The sequence below is a fragment of the Malus sylvestris genome, chromosome 12 (assembly GCF_916048215.2).
Source record: "Malus sylvestris chromosome 12, drMalSylv7.2, whole genome shotgun sequence".
Taxonomy (NCBI): domain Eukaryota; kingdom Viridiplantae; phylum Streptophyta; class Magnoliopsida; order Rosales; family Rosaceae; genus Malus; species Malus sylvestris.
The window spans coordinates 4,440,037-4,446,171 of record NC_062271.1 but is presented as its reverse complement, the minus strand read 5'-3'; the positions used below and the strand labels follow the sequence as shown (position 1 = coordinate 4,446,171).

At 36.0% G+C, this 6,135-nt stretch overlaps 1 long non-coding RNA gene across 1 annotated transcript; it reads right to left on the bottom strand.

Moving 5' to 3' along the window:
- Positions 1–383: 383 nt before the first annotated feature.
- Positions 384–3,125, bottom strand: LOC126593155 (uncharacterized). Its single transcript, XR_007612887.1, has 2 exons — positions 2,565–3,125; positions 384–948 (listed from the first exon to the last, which is right to left on the bottom strand). It is a non-coding gene; the product is annotated as an uncharacterized LOC126593155 (long non-coding RNA).
- Positions 3,126–6,135: the final 3,010 nt, after the last annotated feature.

Sequence of the window (6,135 nt, the reverse complement as noted above, 5' to 3'; positions counted from 1 at the left end):
CTCTAATGTATCATTTTCCTCTATTCTTTATCAAGAAAAACTCATTTGGGAATATCTATTAATAAGGCTAAATTGATTCTAGACTAAAAAACAAGCTTGCTTAATAAATAAGAAAACTAAGCATATTCCACAGGCAAAAAACAAAACAATGATAAAACTAGAAAGCATAGCAAAGCTGAGTGTGAAATTACTTGTACACTACGTTACTATCTTCTCAAAAAGCTTTCATCTTTACTTTGTAGACGAGATTTGTGATTCAAACCATTTCTGTCTACACATGGAGCTACTTATGAGCAATGGGTGGTGAGTAGTATTTGACTTTTATTTCTGCATCAATTGGAAATCCAGATTTCAAAGAGTTCCATGCATCACAACTCCAAATGTCATCAAACACCACCAAACATTTCCTTTCTCGTTGGATGATGCAAAGTTTCTCAAGTATTTCAGTATTTTGCAATATTTTGTGTTAGCTCATGGTGTCAGAAGTAAGTCCAATTAAAATTTCTTACCAGACTTTCCTATTTGACATTATTAAGTACACACACCCAAGAAAACCCATCAAAGTAACCCCTAACATTACTGTGATGATAAACTTGTTTTGCAAAAGTGATTTTTCCATACCTTCCCATTCCTCAAATGGAAACAACTTGGTTGAGTTTTTCTTCTTTCACCAAGTACTCAACCAAAATGCATACTAATTCTTGCTTTACTTGTCTTGCATCCACGTCATTTAGAAAGCCTTTTATAAAAAATAGCTTATGTTCTGCATCCAGAACTTGATCGGCGACACAACTTCACTTCCCTAAGGATGGGGCCTTTGAGTGCTCAAAGTACCCTTAAAACAACTTCCTCAGCCATATTTCTAATCTTCTTGCCAAAAGAAGAGGAAGAAAGACAAAACTAAAACCAGATTCTTCTTTTGGAACCTCTAATTAACTCAACTACAGACTACAAAACAAGAAAGAAAATCCTTGGGTTAGAAACTGAGAAGGATTAAAATAAAACACTCCGCAAATGAGAGAGAGTCCAACAATGAAGAAGCGAAAGCATATCAAATCGTCATTTTGCATGCGTAACAAGTTACAAGACTAAAGATCTAACTAGAAACAGAGCAATTTCGAATAGTTAGCAGACCCAAACGTGAAAAATGCACCTTTGTATTACTTACAATACGACCTTTGGCTGTTTTCATCCTTTTTCTAATGTGACAATCTAACAGTTAAGCATAAACTATTTCATTCTATTCAAAAAATTCAGGCGGGATCAACTTAAACTTTGTATTGGTCAAAACAGAAACCAACAACTAAACTCATAGGCTTATTCAAGTTTGTAGGGACAACTCACGGGTAGCACTAAAAGCCAAAATAATATAATAAGTAGATATGGCAAGGAGGACTTATAGGTGGAGTATATCCTGGTAAATCTTGCGAGTGGGCAATCACAAAATCACCGGTTGAAACTGGGCAAGATGTTTCTGCGGCAAAGGTCATGAGTCTCACTGTGGATGTGCCAACCAAAGTATGAAACCTCAATCACCAATTTCCCCCAAGAGATTGATACACCTATTACCACATATACGAGTTTACTCTAGTTAAAACTAAATTCCCAAAAGCTCTTCAAACAGTGTTGGATTATCTGATTCGTTTTTGTGTTTATCTAATAACAATTACATGCAAACAAAAACTCACTCAAAAAGTTACAAGTGTGAGATAGAACCTGCAGTTTCAGAAATGCTGAAGCTGGCAAGCTTGCCTCTTGCCACGGGGTAAAGATTAATCTCAACCGCAGAGACCTTGACATCATAGTCAGCCTTCTTATCTGGGTTGGAATTAATGCACTCTCCTAAATGTTAAGACTCTAGACTTTCCCAAGAACAATTATTCTAGAGTCATTGTTCCTAGCCTATGTCTGTTAAGTTATCTAGGAAGAACTTTCTAGTTAGAACTCTCTAGTACTTTGTATTCACTATATATATAGCCTTTGGCATATCATTTTGTATCAAGAGAGTTACAATAAGAAGTAATACAAGAGCTCTGCTGTAGAAACTTAGATTTCTCATAAACTTGTTAAGTATTTCCATCGCTCTACACTTCCTACAATCCGAAGATACTCCAAAATCCGCTTAAGTTTCATTTAACCAACATCAGTATAACAAGAACCAAACAAACCATAACAAAATTCGACACCGAAATACCATTCGATTGAATACATAAATCCAATACCAAAACTATCGAAAGAGAAACAAAACCCAAATTTTATATTTTTGTTTAAACAATTTGAAATTGCAAATACATATCAAAGATGTTGACTTTGTCTAATCAGCTAGAGAGTGTAGATGCATATACATAGTAAAGATTCCTTCTTGTTGTGATTGTATCAAAAACAGAAGAGCCCAAATCGTATTTGACTACAAACAATGAAGCAATTAGTTGAATTACTGTAAGGTGGAAAATTTGCAATTTTCTCAGGAAACAAACAGAGAATTGAAAACTTGTTCCGAAAGGAAAGTATCATGCTTTCATAAATTAAAGGAAAAGAGAAAACGGTTAGTGTGAGAAACCCACCGCAATAGTTGACGTCCTTGGCGTGGATGAGAGGGGCAACCAGGCATAGAGAAATTAGGATGATGAGGGGGATGATGGACGTCAACTGAAGAGCTATATCTTCACAGATTGCGTCGCTCCGATTCGATTTAACAATATTATCTGTAAATTTTGTGAGAAAGAGTAAACTGCCGATTTGCCCGCTGAACTATCACCCAACTTTTGATTTGCCCCCTGAACTTTTTAATTGGAAAATTAAGGACTTAAACTAATTTTTTTGGCCGATTTGCCCCCTGATGTTAATTTTTCATTCATTCCATCCAAATTTCTGTTAAATGGAAGCATATGCACAACATGTGTGGGTAGTTCGGTCACTTCATTCTTTAAAATAATTGAAAACCTTAGATTTCTAAAATATAAACCTATGCAAATATGTGTGATTCTATAGCTTTTCTGTTTGAAGGTCTAGTGAAATGACGCTTTTGTCCACAAATGAGAGTTACGTGGTTTGCACATGATAAGAGTTAACGTTAATTTGAATGAAATTTATGAAAAACTAACGGTAGGGGGGAAATCGGCCAAAAAAATTAGTTTAAGTCCTTAATTTTCCAATTAAAAAGTTCAGGGGGCAAATCGAAAGTTGGGTGATAGTTCAGGGGGCAAATTGACAGTTTACTCTTGTGAGAAATTAATCATTTAAAAAAGTAGACGACAGACGAGAGAGAGGATTTTGGATGAAGGAAGTAGGGGTGGGTTGGAAAAACCGAAAATCGAAAAAAACTGACAACCAAACCGAATCGAGGTCGAAAAAAACCAAATCGAATGTGTTAAACCAAACCGAACCGAATTTGGTTGGTTCGGTTTCGATTTTTAAGGTCTGAAAACTGGACCGAACCGAATCGAACCGTCACCCCTTTTCATTTTCAAACACTCTCCCATTCATTGCTTTCTTCATCTCTGCTTCCTCAGTCTCTCTCTCTCTCCTTCCTCTCTTCCTCTCTCCAACCTGCCAAGTCCATGGTTGTAATTTGGATCTTACATTTTCAAAGGATTACCACAAGAGGCGTAGGGTTTGTGATGAATTTACTTGACAATCCCCATGTTTTCCCTCTCCAAATCTTACGCCTCTTGTCTCTCTACTCCTCGTCTGATAGACTCTCTCTATGGACTCTCACCTACAACAACTTCACTCCCTTCTAATATTCCTTGCTTTCTACATAAACTTTCGATCTCTACCTTTCAAATACATGCCAAATAGTTTTATACTCTGGGATTCATATGGAGGTCACACCAAACATCCATCTTTGTTCCTCTGGATCTCTTATATGTTTGCCTTTTTCTTGTTGAACTGATTGTGAAAGTTAGGCAAGATTGGGAAAAATTTGCCAACCCCAACGAGTAAAAGTGCTGTCTAAGTTTCTAACCCTGTCGAAACCATTGTGTTTGGCAACAAATTCCGTGATTTATAGCGTATAACTATAGTTTTTTTATGAACCCCATTAGATTTCCAAGTATCTGCTATGAACCTGTTTGATAACCTGTTAAAGTTTGGGACGTAATGTGTGCTTTCATAGAACTGGTTCTCATAACTTGTTAAAGTTTGGGACTTGATGTTTGCTGCATTTTGAGCTTATTTTTCTGCACTGGTGATGAAAATTTGTGTTGAGGTCAGCTTGCTTCCCAGTTTGTCAATTTCTTATTCATTGGTTCTTTAGATTTTGATGCATATATTTTGCCCAAGTTCACTCTATGGAGTGTCCTGTTATTGATTAGAACTAGTTATTGGTTGGTTTGCAGTGTCTACTATGTTAGAACTTAGAACTTAGAACTAGTAATTGTAGGCCTTCTGATTTTGTGATGAACGTTGATGGTAGGCCTTCTGATTTTGTTTGTCAATATGGAATTAGGGAGTTCTGGAGCATTACACTCTATATAGTAATTGAAAAATATTTTTATATGAATCTGGAAAGCATGGACATGAATATGGAAACCTACTATTTTTGTATTTTAAATTTAGTGTTGTTCAATTTCATTTATCCTCTTATTATTTTGTGTGAATTAGATGAAGTCAATGGTGTCAAAGGTCTCAAGGGCCTCAAGCTCAAGTTCAAACTCAATGAGATCAAATTGCCATGACTGTGTTGAAGTTTGGGACTCACATCTTTAACCTTGCTGTAATGTTATGACCTTTGCAGAGACGTGGGCTGGAATTTCTGATGGTCGTTTCATGTTGGAGAAGTCATCTTCAATAGTATTATTCATATTATTTTGGGTGCTTATGTTTCTTAGGACTTTTTTTTTGCTATTGGAAAAAAAAAAAAAATCAAACCGGGCCGAAATTGGATCCAAAAAAACCGAACTGAATACAAACCAATAGAAAACCGAACCAAATTGATCCGAACAGTAATTTCGGTTCGATTTTCGGTTTTGACAAAAAACCGAACCGAACCCACCCCTAATTGGAAATGCCACTAAAAAGAAAGGAATACATACAATTTGAATATTGATCTTTCAACCTTCATAGAGGTTTTTTTGTCCATTTATTTGCCAAACTTGTAAGTTCGTGTTAGGTTTTTCATGGAGTTTTTATTTCAGTAAAAAATACATGGAGTTTTTATTTCAGTCATGTTGAAGTTTTATTTCAGTCGTGTCAACCTCTCCGTTGCTAAATTATCACTCAACATTGCATCAGAAGTTATGTATATATTTGTCACGTGGACAATACGTGAACCACTTAAAAGGATAAAAACAACATTAAGTGCACTTAGATGAGTCATTGCCAGCATTCCCTTTTATGTTTGTCTTGCATTCCTCTTATGTTATTACAGTCTAGTGGTATTTTATGGTATTCTTCTTTTCTTGTGAGATGTCTTATGTTTAATTTTCCCAAAAGTAAATTCGAACCAAGTTATTATGGTTAATCCATTATCAGGCTTAGCTCACTCCTTTATTCTTTAATGCAGATAATATCGTATGTATTAAAAAAGTGTCTAGCATCTTGCAAGTCCCAAATCATGGGAACGAGTACATAGCATGGGATGAGAGAGAAGTAGTATTACCCTTGGAGGAATAAGCGTTAGTAGTGTGTAAATAGATGATCAGGCTCCACAGGCTTGTTGAAATAAAAATATCACTCGACCGCTAAAACGTATTATTTCGTTGATACGTGTAGTTTGTTAATGATTGCATTCATTTCTTATTGTTTTGATTGGAGAGGGATGTGCACATCTCTCGTTCCACAAGTTCATAAGCGTCGCTAACCTTGAAATTAAATTTTGTTTCCTTCCCACAGAGGGATTGGTTTTCTTTTGGCCTAATCGGATAAATGGTTCCCGTGGTCATAAGGTATTCAGATGATAACCCCTGTGGTAAAAAAATTCAGATTTAAACCTCTGTGGTCTAAGTCTGTTAGGATTTATGCCCTTCGGTTAAATAATGCTGACGTGGTTGCCACATATATGCCACGTGGCTGCCAAATGTCTGCCACGTGGCAAAAATAATTTTTTTTTTTTTAAAACCTGAATTTTTACCAAAAAAAAAAAAAAAAAAAAAACCAGAAACCCAGAAACTCCCCCCCCCCGCCCTCCACCCG